The sequence below is a fragment of the Microcebus murinus genome, chromosome 11, assembly GCF_040939455.1.
Source record: "Microcebus murinus isolate Inina chromosome 11, M.murinus_Inina_mat1.0, whole genome shotgun sequence".
Classification (NCBI taxonomy): Eukaryota; Metazoa; Chordata; class Mammalia; order Primates; family Cheirogaleidae; genus Microcebus; species Microcebus murinus.
The window spans coordinates 26,751,810-26,767,979 of record NC_134114.1 but is presented as its reverse complement, the minus strand read 5'-3'; the positions used below and the strand labels follow the sequence as shown (position 1 = coordinate 26,767,979).

The 16,170-nt window shown below is 37.3% G+C and overlaps 1 long non-coding RNA gene across 1 annotated transcript in view; it reads left to right on the top strand.

The window, feature by feature from the left end:
• The window catches only part of LOC142873718 (uncharacterized), a 42,870-nt gene extending 27,968 nt beyond the window's left edge, over positions 1–14,902 (top strand). Inside the window, exon 4 of the long non-coding RNA XR_012921669.1 lies at positions 14,415–14,902. This is a non-coding gene — a long non-coding RNA (uncharacterized LOC142873718). The remainder of the gene's footprint in view (positions 1–14,414) is intronic.
• Positions 14,903–16,170: the final 1,268 nt, after the last annotated feature.

Genomic DNA, 16,170 nt, shown 5'->3' with positions numbered 1-16,170 from the left:
GGCAAATAAGTCATAGCTTTCAGTGAAGTATTGATTGTTCAAATCTAAATGGATTGAAGAGCTAATAGATGCTAAGAAAATGTAGGCAATAATGTAATCTATTATAGGAGCTGTCTCTAAATGAGAAGGAATGTGGTGGCTAGACTGGAGTACAGGGCTGACAGAACTGCATTTTTCAGTAGGCCAAATATAAGTATGCTTGAAGCAGCAAGGGTTTAAAATGGAACACTGTTGGAAAATTATTTTGGTGCCTTCTAGATTAGGAGAGAAAAACAACTGGCTTCCTAAATGTAATAATCCTTTTGAAAACTTTAAGGCCCTAAGTAGCTACAAAGCCTAAGAGATATTTGAGAATATGACCTTTAAGTGTTGGCCCCACATTTCAGGAAATGGGATGAGTTAGATCATTAGATGCTAAATGACTAAGGGAGTCACGTCAGCTCATTTTGGAAAGGCTCAAGGAAGAAGTGACATTCAGTAGGTGGTATTTTACTAGTAGAAAAAGTTGGCTAAGATGGCAGCATGGACGTATAACATACTAGAAGAAAAAAATGAAGAAAATGTTCTCAATTATGAACAGGTTTTTTTTGAGTTGTTTTTGAGAATAATGTACAGGATTTGTGAGTGATAAGCCTGAAAATAATTAGAGAAGCTGTAGGCTTATGGGCTCTGAGGGGCTCATACAGTCCTCTATCCTGGAATGAGGCAGTCAGCTGTGCTGAGGACCCATGATTACAGAAGTTTTATGTGCCAATGCCAGTAACAAACATAAAGAAATCCTGATAAAAAGCTATGTATAGGTATAGTTTATTTCCAATTTGGATAAATTTAATTTGAGGATAGTGACACACTGAGTTAAAAATGTTTAACAATTTTGAAGAAATTGGACTCAAAAAAGGGATTGAGTTCTAGTACTAGTGAAGGTGATTCTCAACTTATGCAATAAATGGAACTAAGGATCTGTAAGTGATGTAACAATATGAGTAAGAAAATGATTACAACAGCATTGTTCAGACCAGTAGAATGGTCTAACTATCCACCTATAGAGTTCTGGTTGAAAAGATCCTGAGGTGGTCATATAGTGGAATACATTGAAGCTATTAATATGATATGGAGAGCTGTCTGTAATGTACAAAGTAGCAAAAGCAAGTTGAATGTCTGATATCATTTTTGTAAACACTCACATCCATAAGCACAAAACATATGTTCATATATGTTTGTATGTGCATACAGAAATTCTATAAAATACACTAACAATAATAATCACCATTAATTCATTCAACACACAATTGTTGACTATCTACCATGTGCCAGGCATTGTGCCATATGGTGGAAATGCAATGAGAATAAGAGTGACAAGGCCTTGTAGAGCCTGTAATCTAGGGACAGAGGAGGACTGTAAACAGATGAGCAGGTTATTAAATACTATGATTCTATCAGGTACTGCACTAGGCATTTCAAATTCATTATTACATTTACTTTATTTAACAATTGTAAGAGTTACTGTTAATAGTTTCATTTTATCCATGAGGAAAGTGAGGCTCATGGTGGGTGAGTAGGTCATTCAAAAGCATGCTTCTGTAAGTGTAAGGGGTAAGCTTCTATACCAACATAGCAGAATTATACATACTGAAAAGACAAAATTTTGGAATATTTTTTGTGGTAACTTTTGTATTATTTAGTGTCAAGATATATGATATAAATGGGAGGTCATTAAGTATGGAAAGTTTCTCAAACTCATTAGTTATCATGGAAATGTAGACTTATATTAATAGCAAACTAGTGTCTTTTTTAAATATGCTTGAACTCAAATGTTTATAGCAGCACAATTCACATTTGCAAAGATGTGGAAACAACCCAAGCGCCCATCAAGCACTCACTAATACATGAGTAGATTAATAAAATGTGGTATATGTATACCATGGAGTACTACTTAGCCATAAAAAATGGTGATGCAGTATCTTTTGTAACAACCTGATGGAACTAGAGACCATTCTTCTAAGTGAATGGAAAAACAAGAATGGAAAAACAAACACCACGTCCTCAATACTAAATTGGAACTAATTGATGAACACTTATGTACACATATGGAAGTAAAACTCAATGGAAATCAAGCAGGTGGGAGGGGGAAAAAGGAGTGGATAAATTCACACCTAATAGATACAAGGCACACTATCTGGGTGAAGGGCGCACTTACAACTTTGACTCAAACTGTACAAAAGCAAATTATGTAATCCAAATGTGTGTACCCTCATACTATTCTGAAATTAAAAGAAAATAGTAAACTAGTACTTCACATCTAGTAGATTGGCAAAAATCATTGTTTTTAAACAACAGAACAAATGTTGGTAAGTATCGGAACAACGAGTTCTGTCATATAGTGCTTGGAGGAAAGGTCAATTGCTACATCCCCTTGGAGAGCAGCCGTCCATGTGTGGTAAAGTCAGAGCTGCACATAGCCAGGATTTCCAGTCTTAGGCATAAACCCTAGAGAAATTCACATCAGCAGAAAGGAAAATGTACCATAATCCTTAGTACAACATTGTAATAACAAAAAGTTAGAAATGACATACATACCCATTTAAAAAATTTAAGTAAATTTTATATAAGGAAAGAGGGTTAATAATCTTTTTTTTAAGTTTGTTGGGACATATGGAGTTATCTGTTATATCGTGTAAATCTTTATTCCTTTTGTTTGTCTGAAATAGTTTGCCATAAATTTAAAACTATTTTTTGTTTTCAAAATAAAAGAAAATAAGTATTTACAATTCTCATAGCAGGACTAGCAATGAGCCTCTCCATCCCTACCTGGCATAGTACTTCCTAGGTGCAATCATGTCCACCTCTTAGCCTTTTCTTTCAGAATTTTACTCTGTTAAAGAAAATTACAAAATGATGCCCAGTACTTGATTCTATATAGAATTTAGAATTGCACACAATGGGCACATCACCAAATCAAGAGAGTGGATGATGATCCTCCTTAAGAAAATGGAATTTCTTTTCAGTGTAGAGTTGTGGCTCAGGTTCGACAGCTAAATTTCAGGCTAGTATTAGCCCTGGAAATCCAAATCAAGTGGCATAAGCAACAAACCTCTGATTAGATTTCAAATATTGGGCCACATATGGGAGTGAATAAGAGGGTCTCTGCTGATCTGATAGTATTGGGGGCGTAAAAAACAGGTCAATATTGGAGAGGCACCAAAGTGAGTGAGACAGAGATGATTGTGATAAAGATCGTAAAGATGAAATATACACAAAAAGATGGCTGATAAGTATTATCAAAATATACTGTGTTGATTTTTGTCTGTCTTTGCCCAGTTAATGAGAACATGGGTTTATCTGTTATGTTCATTAATTTCTGCCGCATAGTAGGCATTCAATAAATATTTGTTGAATTAATGAATAAATGCAAGAGTAGATGGAATGTGGCAAATGGAATGGAATAACCCGTTGCAAAGTTATAGATGGCTTGCCCTGAAAAGTTCCTTCATGAATGTAAATTGAAAACATTTATTTCCCATCCAGATTGGAGAGCTAAGAGAATGCAATGTGTGCTTCTAGCACCTTCCTCTTGCCGGAGAAATGAAAGTCAGTACATGTCAACAGTGAGGCTTCACCTCTCCCTCAGGAAGTTACAGTCAGAAGTATTCATTTCCCAAAGTGCTTATTGATAAGAATTCATTTAAAATCAGAAAGTGAAGGGGCTTCATTTGGGGAAAACAGAAGGATTTTCTAGGGTACAGTTTTTCAAAAGTTGTTACTTAAATCTTCTGTTTATCTCCCTTGAAGAATCTGTTTTGTCTCTTTCTTTTCCCTGACTCCACACATACTTTGGCTTATATTTTCACACAGGAGACATTTTAATTACTTACAGAAAGATCTAATGCTGAGGGACTGGCTTAGCTGCTCATGGCTTTTTCATTAGCACATTAGTTTTATGTTTTTGTAAGTTATCTTCTGAGAGTTCTCACCATATTTTCCTAGTGTTTTTTAATCACCTACCATTTATGCTAGGATTTGAAATAGCAAATGTATTCTTTTGTTTAATCTTGTTTTCCCTCCCTTCTTTCACTGTGCTTAATTCTGAAAAGTAAATGCATCATAGTGCTTTATTCTCTTGGTTCTAATTCACTGACAGTATGACTATAAAGATTCATGAATTTCTTATTCATGCTTTCTTTTTGATTTTGGTCAATATTCCATTATTTCATTAAATACTGCAGTGGGTTGTGGAAAGAACAGAGGTTAGAAGCTCTGTTTTTCATCCAGGTTCTGCAGTTTATCCATTCTATGAGTTTAGGCTAATCACTCAAATCCTCTGTGCCTTAATTTTTTTTTCTTTATCCTTCCAACCAGTATAATAATACAGTTGTTATAGACTTGTTGCCAAATCAACTGAGATAAAAGTTTGGCAATGTCTTCTGGAAAGTACAAAGTACATAATCAATCTAAAACACTATTGCTAGATGTACCTTTCCAATGAGGTTGTTCTGTTCACCAGCTTAGGTGTGCCAGACCAGCCATCTCTTAGCACTGCCAGAAATATCTGCTGTTCAGGACAAGCACAATCACATCCACCTTCATAGTGGAGCCTTCATAGTGGAACCCAATTATTCAGTCCAATTATTCTTTTAAAAAAGGCCAATTTTCTTAAAAAATTATTGAGCATTTATTATGTGCCTGGCATCTTTCAAGGAGTTGCAAATAGAGTGGTTAGTCAGCTATACCGAAAGTCATGAGCTCCTTCTTCCTCCCCTCGTGAGCTTACATTCAATTCAGCATAAGATTGTAGGAAAAGGGTAATTTATATAGAATAGAAAACACATATGTACAGGTGTATTTATATTGCAGAAATGATGGTATGTTGTTAGCATTGCAAACTGTACGTATAAATAAGTTCTCAAAAAAATTCCCCTTCTTATTATGTGTATGAAAACCTTATAAAATTCATGGGCATCCAAATCAAGATGACGTTTAGGATAGTGGTAGGGAGATGCTCACTCCTTGAGTCAGCTCTACCTCAGATCATCAGGCATTAGGTTCTCATAAGGAGCATGCAACCTGGATCTCTTATATGCGCAGTTTACAGAAGGGTTCGTGCTCCTATGAGAATCCAATGCTGCCGCTGATCTGACAGGAGGCGGAGCCAAAGCAGTGATGTCGGCGATGGGGAGCAGCTGTAAATACAGATGAAGCTTCCCCTGCTCACCTGCGGCTCACCTCCTACTGTGTAGCCCAGTTCCTAACAGGCCCCTGACTGGTACTGGTCGGTGGCCCCTGGGGTTGGGGACCACAGCTCTGGAAGATCTTTTCTTTGATCACCAATAACAACACAAAGGGTTGGCCTCAGTTTATTTCAAATGCAAAGCTATCTGAAAAGGAAAGCTTACAGAAAAAGAAAAAAAAATACTAAAACTATAGTGAAAATTATTCAGAGGTAAAACTTGAATAAGAATCAAATGGAGAAGGTTTTGAGTTCATGCAGATAGGAGGAATAAGAAGAGTATCTCTTGAGCCATATAAATTGGCAAGCCAGTGACCTAAACAAAAAAAGGGAAGGATTTGGAAGGATTCTGGGTCATGGGAACCATGAAGGACAGAAAAATTGCCAAGTGTTACTTTCTTGGATTGTTTGGGTTATTGAGTGGATAAAATAAGAATTTTGAAGTGCTTTGAAAAAGACAGAAGTGCTTTAAAAATGTGAGGTCATTTTAATGATGAGCAGATACGCTCCTTCAATAATAGATCCTTAGAACTGAAGAACAGGTTTTGTGCTGCATTAATTGTTTTGGTTGATTTAAGGTATGGGGGATATAGTCAGTCATTCTTTTTCACTGTAAATTTAGTATCCAAAATAACTTACTTTGTTTAAATAAATATCCTTCCCCTTCTTATTTTAAACAGAATTTTTTACCTTTGCTGTTGCAACCTACAGTATGACTGTTCCTTACTCTCATGCCATTCTGTAGGTGTAGGAACACATGGACTTATACTTGAAATAAGGCCCCACAATGGTGCAAGGAAAGAGTTGGAGAGGGTGATGCAACCACATGCCATGAGACGATGAAAAATCTGAGACAATTCAAGACCCTTCACTAGCTGAAAAGAATTTCACTGATATTTTGACAGTCATGCATTTATATATTATTCTATGTCAAACTCATTTTTATGTCTTTTAAAATAGTTCCAAACAGTGCAACAGTGGTGTTCAGTGAATGTTTTGTTGTAGCCAAAGAAATTCTGATTACACAATTAGTGCAAGACAAAGTTTTCAGCCTGTAGGACAGCATCCCAGAGCCCTATGCCTGGACCTTTAGTAGACAATAATTTTTCAAGATGTCTAAAGCTGGCTTTTGAAAATCATCCAGATGCAGGCAGCTGTGAAAGGAGACTTTTTAAAGATATGAGAAAATACATCTAAAAGAAAAGCAAAAATCTTATTTTGTCCACCTGTTCATTACAGTATTTCTGGAAACATGTTTTTAAAAATCTGCATTATCTTTTTAATTACTCTTTTGTGTTCTATCATGTGTCCTTATTTTCATCTAATACACATGGAATCAGACACTTTTCTTCCCACGCCCAATCAGGGCAATATGGAGATGTGAAGGAAACCAAGAAAGACTCCTAGAACTTCTATGTCTTTTGAGGGAAAAAATTAAAAGGATCATATGACTTCGGTTCTACTCTGAAGAAACTAACAATCCATATGGGGGAGGAGATTAATAAAGAGCTCTCAGTGTCAAATGGCACTCTTGGAGGGGCCTCCCAAGAGGGACCCCAATAATCTGGTCTCCTGCTATTCACACCCTTGCCTTGCCCCCTTCTTGTTCTACCAGGGTTGGTCTGTGTGACCAATAGGATATGACAGGGGTGATGGTACACTACTTTTGTGACTAGCTTATGAAAGACAACGTGGCCTTCATCTCAGCCCCTCACTCTCTGTTCCTCTCAGATAACTCCCTTAAAAGAGCAGTCAGACGCCAGCTTGTTACCCGCCCTACAGAGAGGCCCACAGGTGAAACACTGAAGCCTCTGGCCAACAGCGGGCAAAGCACTGAGGCCTGTACCCAATAGCACGTGAGTGAACCTGGAAAAGGATCCCACAGACCAGGCAAGCCTTCGGAAGGCCTCAGCCCTAACCAACATCTTCAGGGCAACCCCTTATACTCTGAGCCAGAACCACTTAGAAACTGAAGGGAGGTTACAAATGTTTATTGTTTTAAGCTCTCAAATTTGGTAGTAGTTTGTTATGTTGGAATATATAATGAATGCAGTATCCTTCAGACTAAAACTGCTCTCAGAATTAAGAAAAGATAGAGGTCAATGTGGCCTCAGCTCACGTGGACAGGAAGTGTGGAGTAAGAGTCTGCACTAGGGAAGGCATTTCAGAGGGAACAGGTCTTCCTCCCGTCTCCTGCCCAGAGAATTCATTATAACTAGTTTCTTGTGTATCTTTCTGGCATTTTCTAAGCATTTGTGATACTGATTTTGAATGCCTTAGATAAGCATAAATACTAATAATTTTTCCTTAACATCTGTGAGGAAGGAAGCATGTAAACTTGTGAAAACTGTCCTGTGCTTGAAATCCATCTGCAAAGTAGGTTTGTTTTTTAATCCTCAAGATGCATTCCTAATTTTTAGAATCTATTGTCTGAGCTTGCTTCCTTTTCATTCTGCTTTTCTATTTTGCCCAGATCCATAGGACAGACTTCAAAGTTGCACGTGGACTTGGAACTGTTTCCAAATCACTTGAGCAAGAAACTTTTCTGAATGATCACTTACATTTAGTCAGCTTACTAGTTTTCATAAGTTGTTCTTTCTTCTCTTTCTGTTTTTAGCAAATGTGCAGTTAGCTTTCTTTAATAATTCATTATTTAAACACTCGTGATCAGTTGAAGGTCCCCGAACACTGAATTTACTTTTAGAGTTGAGAAGAACTTCAACCTTTTAGAGTTGAGAAAATTTCTTGTCCTATACAAAATTCACATATTCACAAACTTCTGGGGCTGTCTAAGAAGAGGCTCTTACTATTCTTTTTGGGAGCTTATTGATTTTGGAATCACACTGCCTACCTTCTGCCGATTTTGTTTTTTTTTTTAAAGCTTAATTTTTAAAAAATGTAAAAGACTACCTGAGCTAACATTCTAAGAGTTAATAAAAATGTATTTCAGACTCAGGTACACAAAAGAGAAGTTCTTTGTTATTACTTGCTAACAAATTTTTCTTTCAAATACAATATAATGTTTCTACATTTCTTTGCCATAGTTTCCATGGTTATGCTTTGTCTTTTTCGTAACCTCACTTTTCTGTTTAGCATGTACTTCACTTCATTTTAAAGTTGACTACAAACTTTATTTTTAACCTCAGACCACAAAGCATATTCATGTGATTAAAAAAACACACAATAACTTAAAAATTCTAAAAGTCATAAGAGCCATAGCAGTCATGTTGTTTTACTTCATTAACAGAATGTACTTGGTTTTATTTTATTTTTCAGAAGGTTCATGTTTTGCCTTTAGCTATGTGTTTCTGGACTTTTTGTAAACTTGTTTAATTAATTTTGAACATAACTTTGCAGAGTATGCAATAAGCTATACAACTCACAGAGATGTTCTCCAGCTTGCCCTCATTTCCTTTGCTGTGGTGCAATATTAATATTTGCTCCTGGGCTCTACTAATTTCCTCCACCCAAACTTAACTGACCTCATGTTTTCTTTCTGGCCCTCGTTCCATGGGACCAACTCCTAACAGTTATGATCTATGATTTTCCAGGTTTTCCAATATTATTTTGTCTGTCTTAAGATTTATCACTGTTCAATTTTGATCTATCTACTAACACACAATGCAAGTCTATCTTCCTCTGTGAAAACGTCCTGTATGGAACATAATTTAGGACTTGTATTACTTAGTGTTCTTCAGAGAAGCAGAACAAGTAGGAGATATATATATATATATATATATATATATATATATATATATATATACACATATATATTATATGCATCTATATCATCTTTCTGTCTATATATACACACACATATACATACACACATACGTGAAAGAGCTAGAGAAAACAAGAGTGAGAGGGAGAGTGAGACATAGAGAAAGAGAGAGAGATTGATTCCTTATGAGGAATTGGCTCATATGATTAAGGAGGCTGAGAAGTACCACAGTCTGCAACCTGAAAGACCAGGAAAGCCAATGGTGGCGTAATTCACTTCAAGACTGAGGGCCTGAGAACCAGGAAAGCCAATGATGTAAATATCAGTCTAAGGGCTGGAGAGGATAAGATGAGATGTTCCAGCACAAGCAGTGAAGCAGAGGGGGGAAAAAAGGACCAATCTCTGTCTCTAATTTTGTTCTATTGAGGCCCTTAGTGGATTGAAGAATGCCCAACCTCATCAAGGAAGGCAATCTACTTTACTGAGTCCACCAATTCAAATGCTGATCTTATCAAGAAACATCTTCATGGGCACACCCAGAAATAATGTTTAATTGGGCACCCATGGCCAATCAAGTCGATGTGGAAAAAACCATCACAGGGCTGGCTCAATGAATTAATATTTTAAAATATAACAAACAGCTAGGAAAGGCTAATCTTCTGCTGAGGAAACACTACATCAGTATGAACCATAGAAACAGACACTGCTCCTAGATCGGAGGTTATAACAGAGATGGCAGCTCCCTGAGAGAAAGCCTAAATTTAGTAGTTTTCTAAGTTCCATGTACTTAAGAAAACGCCACCTGGGCTGCTTGTAAGTATTGCTGATTTCTAGGCCCAACCCCTAAAGACTCTGATTCAGTAAGTCTGAGGTGGGATCCAAGAATCTGCTGTACCCTGAAAGATTTTTATGAAATCACATTTGGTACCATGCTTTGAGGAAGGAACATTGTGATGAGAAACACTGAAAGCTCTTATAAAGATCAATATGTGTATGTCCATGGCATTGAAACAAAGAGAAACATGAATTTAGTGTCTGTTGTGCATGGGAAAAATAACCATTCCTCTTTCAGATTTTTCTAGAAGATTCTTTATAGAAGATGTAATAAAGGAACCACTTAAGCAATCAAGAGGAATATATCTGTGGGAAATTGTCTTGTGAAGAGTGTAAAGAAACTACACTTGAATTTGCTACACTTGAATTTGAATTTGCATTGAAAAATAGACAGAAAAGTCTAGAGGAAAGTAGGCTTTGTTGCCAAGGTGGAAGAATTTGAGATAGCCAAGATGGAGGCTAACATAGACCTTCCAAGGGCCGTTAGTTCTAGTGATTCTGCCTGAGTTATTAGAGGCTCATGGACACATAGCAGACTCCTGTTTGATCTGGAAAGATATTGGAATTAGGGCTTTTCATATAGGACAGTGATTGTCCTTCCCAGCTATACATTAAAATTATCTGGGAGCTTTAATAAATACTAATGTCTGAATCTCACCCGCTAGATAGCAGGTTTTAATTGGTCTTAAGCATGGTCAGATTATCAGGATTGCTGAACACATTTTAGGGGGGTTTAATGTGCAGCCAAGGTTAATAACTATTGCTCTAGTTCACCTGGCAAGTACTGCAGCAGAATGAAATTAAACTAAAACACACTGATGCAAGAATAATTCATACCCGATGCACAATGCTTTGCCTTAGCAGTTCATGTTTAGCTATAAGCTCAGGATTTTCAGTGTTTCCCAGGCCCCTCAATAAACAAAGCCATCATTTCGAGGATTGTCACCACACTGATAAGACAGTCTTTTTTTCTTGTTTCAGGTGCCACTTTTGTAATCAGCTTTGTGTACATTTCCTGTTCAGGGACAATCACCTGATCTTTCACAGGGAATCTCTTTATTCTGTTTTCTCAGATTCTTCCCCAAAAGTCCATGTTCTGTACACATAACTTCCCTCCCCAGTCCAGCCATGAAAATGTACACCACTATTAGATCAATACAAACAAGACACCCTGAGTTGGTTTTTTTTGAGGCATAGTCTTGCTTTGTTGCCCAGGCTAGAGTGAGTGCCATGATGTCAGCCTAGCTCACAGCAACCTCAAACTCCTGGGCTCAAGCAATCCTACTGCCTCAGCCTCCCAAATGGCTGGGACTACAGGCATACACCACCATGCCCAGCTAATTTTTTATATGTATTTTTAGTTGGCCAATTAATTTCTTTCTATTTTTAGTAGAGATGGGGTCTCGCTCTTGCTCAGGCTGGTTTTGAACTCCTGACCTCAAGCAATCTGCCCGCCTCAGCCTCCCAGAGTGCTAGGATTACAGGTGTGAGCCATTGCGCCCGGCCGACACCCTGAGTCTTGACAGAGGACATAATAAAAGAGAGAGGCGAATAAAAGTCTCATTGTGCAGAACATATGTTGAACTTGCTGGTGAAGAAGTTTGGCTTTCTGGTTGCACAATGTCTATGTAGTTCCATTTTCATTTTCACTTTTCACTTATACATGCAACAAATATTTGAATAATGACTGCATGCTCCTCCCTTTGCTGAGCTTTAAGGATACCGTGATGAACAAGACAGACATGGCCCCATCTCTCCTGGAATCCAAAATCTAATGGGCGATACAGGAAATAAAACAGAAAATTCCACTATCATGTAATTAATTTGTTTATTCAATCACAAATTCTTATGGATACTTAAACTGAGCTAGAGCCACGAAACAAAGACGCAGCCTGCATTTTAGATACTGAAAAGAGGGTGGGGGAGGGGATCCCTCCCCTTTATATGTAATATTAATAGAATAGAATTAAACATATGGAGATTTTATAGAGCTGACTGCCATTGGTCCTTGAGGATTGCTGTGAGGTGGTTTGTACATCTGTGTGGCAGAGGCCCTTCTTTCTAAAATCTCAGCAGGGCCCACTTAGTACTTAGGTTTTTTATGATAATATACTTTCAGACTAAGAATCTAAGCCTCTATTTGGAGGCTTGTTTTTGTCTTAAAACTTGAAGTTGTTCCCCAAAGAAATAAATCAAAATACAATCCAACTTTGCAAATAAAAAACCTTAGAAGAAAGAGGATCTGTCAGCCACAAACACTAAAATCATCCATCTGGGAATACTTGAAATTCTCACTGAACTGAAATCTCAGTGCCTGACACTTTGGAACCCGTATTTTTAAAATGTTCCCCCAAAATAAAGTATGATAATCTTTGTCTCAGAGGATCCCCAGTCTGCCCCATATTGACATTTTTCTCTTATCAATCCTGAACAGGGAAGCCTTTGGAATTTTTTCTAACTTGATTATAAAATCGATGGTTTCCACAAGGATTTCTAATAAGGTTATCCTCTTAAACTAGTAGATACTATATATATGATGCCTGAAACATCATCTGGAATAGTAGCAAAAGACCTGGTCTACAAATGTTTGATATGAGGAGAGGGAAACACTCAAGTTCAACCATCCAAAGTGAGTTGAGAGCAACTGAGGTTGGCAAGACCAGCATATGTTAGTGATCAAAACCTTGACCCTAATCCATTATATTGTATTAAATCTAAGAAAAATTTGTAAACAGAAGACTACTTATTCCTTTTACCTCCTTTTTTAGACTTAATGTTGTCTAATATTTTAAAAGAAAAAGCAGAAAATGTATTATTATTACTGAGCACTGACTGAGAAAGAAAGAGAGACAGGGAAGTAGCTGGGTAGAAAAGGGGGAAAGGGTTATTGTATTTGGGGGAGAACAAACATCTGATAACTAGAGACACCTTTTCTTCTCTGATCTAGAGATGAGACACCAGGCTTCACCATGAACTGGAGAAAATATCCTCTACACTATCTCAAGCCCCTTGGCTCAAGGTCCACAGTCACTGCTCAGTTTTCTTACTCTGATTTGGAGCTCTCCAGAGATTTCAGTACAAAGAGTAGGGACTGGCCAGAAAATCTGTGCATTTCAGTCCCCTTAGTATTGATTTTTCCCATTGTAAATTCATGTGTTGGTATGTAGTTTATAATTTTTTCTCTGTTAGGTCTGAAGAGTACTGATTGAACCCCTTGGCCCCAACAACCTCTCTAATTATGGTATCAAGATAGAGTTTCTTGAGTGCGAACTTGAGAGTTGAGACTCTGTGAGATTCAGCCTAAATGAGCAGCTGGATTCCTTCAATAACATTTCAAGGTTTTTTCTAAACGAATGTATTGTAGACTTTTTAGAGCTGATAGGAGTCAATCTTTTATTTTACAAAGAAGGAAACTGAGGCTCAAAGAGGACAAGGGAGGAGCTAAGGACACAGGGCAAGGACATGGATAGATAGGGACATAAAACCTTTGGATCTGAGCCCAGTGCTGCTTCTGCAGTATGACAGTGTCTCTCACCAACTGCACTTGCCGTCATGACTTTGTTTTCATCCACGATTATGCTCATGGGGCTTTTGATGACAGTACACCTTTGTTAGGAAGCAAATGGATAAAATGACTTCATAATTACAGAAGCTTCACTTACAGTAATTTTCCCTTGGGCCCTATAACTTTCAAAATCAATATGTGTCAATGCATAATGATATACTTCTCAAGCCTGGCATAGATTTTTTCCTTTCTTTTTAGTCATCCAGAAATGCCCCTACCTAAGCATGCTAAAAATCAGATAGAACACAGAAATACTCCCTTGCTTGAAAATTTGATCCTCTTCATTTTGGAAATAACTCTCAAACTTTGACTAAAGGCTTATGTTCTAGTAAAAGACACAGTCAACGTTGAACTTGGCTTTATACTTAAAAACACATTATCAAGGACTAAAAGGCTAATTCCAATGAAATTGTCTGCATCCATAAAGGGAGGTCAAGATGCTCCAAGATGTGATTCACTTCCTTAAGCATGTTTAGACAGACCTCCTGCACATGGAATTGCCTTCAAATAAATAGTCATATAAAATTTTTTTCTGTTTTGCCTCAAGTTTGTTATGCTTGAGGTTTATTTTCCCAGTGCTTACAGGGATAGGGAATAACAGAAACCAGACCAAAAATCGCTGCATTTTCTCTGGTCTCTAAATGCTATGTCAGAATACTCACTGGTCTCCCACCAGTCTGTTGATTGGATTCAGATTGTGACCTCCCTACTTGTTCCACTTAAATTACCCTGAAGGTATGAGCTCAACAGTTCTCTGAGACAGTGTTGGCACATACTTTGTAAACAGCCAGGCTAGGAACTCAGAACGCCTCAGCAATAGCCTAAGAAAACCTCTATTACAAAACAACCTATAGGTTTGTTATAAAACATGCTTACAATCACTTTGGAAATAGAATTTGCATGATGTATTGAAGTTTGTGTGAATTGGAAAGAGAAAACATATTCTAAATGATTATCCAAAACAGTTTTAAACCAAGGCTTTCTCTGAAACAGTAAGTTGGTATAAACAACTGTTAGAGACTTTAAAATGGAGACTGTTTCTAATCCTTTCTTTCACCTCTGTTTTGCAGGTAGCTGCACAGCTCTCAGACTAACACCTTTCTTTGGATAGTGGATATTACAATTTGTGTCTGTTTGTACCTGGCTCATGCATTTGCAGTGGCAATTAGTTACCAAGATCAGGACCACAGAAGAAAGAAAGAGACTAATAGGAGAACACTTTAGTGCTTCAGAAGATACAGAGCTTAGCATCCTACAAATATGTGTCCCTCAGATTGTAAGATGTCTCTCAGATTGCAAGTACTTTTAGAACTGTCAAAGAGACAGAACACAGAAACATGAATAACAGTTGCCCTCACATTACCCAACATCAACATATGTCAGAAAATATAGGTGTACTCTTACTGAGGTCTCTGAATTACAGCAGCGCATCCCAAGCGAAATAGATGGGGCCAGAAGTCTACTATCCAAGCAAGGACTGCCCAACCTTTTAGATTTTACATTAAACTGAGTGAGAGTTCAACCCAGAAGAAGCAAAGTTCCCTTTTAAAGTTCAGAATAAATTGGTCTGCAAAAAATCAAAGTGTTAGAGAAGTTTTAATTATTAAAAACAGAGATTGTTCCTGGTGCCCACATCTGGTTTCTGATACCATTCTCAAAAACAAAAACAAAATCAAACAAAAAAAGGAACCAGATATCCTTAGACAAATGGCTGATTCCAGGACTGGTGCAGAAAATACACAAGGTAAACTTGAAGCATCTCTTAGTATCTGGAAGGAAGGAATTGCTTGACAAAAACCAAAACCTATTGAAAGGAACATGTCAAAGGGACATAGGAGCCAGGAGGAAAGAACTCCCAGTTGTCCAATGTGAAACAATTTGAGCAAACAAAATATATAAAGTAGTATTGGATTATAAGCCAAGAGATAAAATAAATATGCATGAATTCATACTGATAAGAATATGAATTCCAAATAATTTATGTGGCTACTCCACCTTCAAGGAAGTGGATCATAAGTTTTCACTTTTTAAGTGCATGCCACATGTAGTGACTTCTTTCTAAGGAGTACATTATAGAAAGAGGGGGGAGTGATTTTACATTGGCGAAACCTAACAAACATACCTCAGCCAAGTGAGCAAGGCTAACATTGTCAGTAACAAGTCATATTGACAGTATGTCTATACCTTTGATATGATGTGATGAGAATGGCATTTTACCTCCGTGGTCTTCTTCCACCAAACCCAGTCATGAGAAAACAATAGACAAATTCTACAAAATACCTAACCCCTACTCCTCAGACTTTCAAAATCATCAAACACAAAGAGTCTGAAAAGCTGCCAAGAGGAGCCTAAAGAGACAGATGATTAAATGTAATGTGGTGTCCTGTATGGGATCCTGGAATTAAAAAAAAAGACATTACATACATTTTTAAAAATCTAAGTATATATTAATAAAATAATGGGCTTTAGTTACTAATATATCAATAGTGGTTCATTAATTGTGACAAATACGCCATGTTAACCTAAGGTGTTAATGATAGGGGAAACTGGGTGTGGGGTATATGAGGACTCTCTATATTACCTTTGTAACTTTTTCTACAAATCTAAAACTACTCTAAAATGAAAAGGTTATCAAAAAATGTAGTATTTGAAAAAACAGACACTAGAGTGGTAAGATGGTTGGGTAATGAGTAAGGAAAAAAGGGAAAACAGGATATGCCCAATTAATGCAACTGAGTTTGTTGTGAAGTTAGAGAAACCTGGAGAATATTCCTTAGGCGCAGTCCCTATCCTGAGTGTGTGTGGCACATTGCAGGTCGAGCTAAG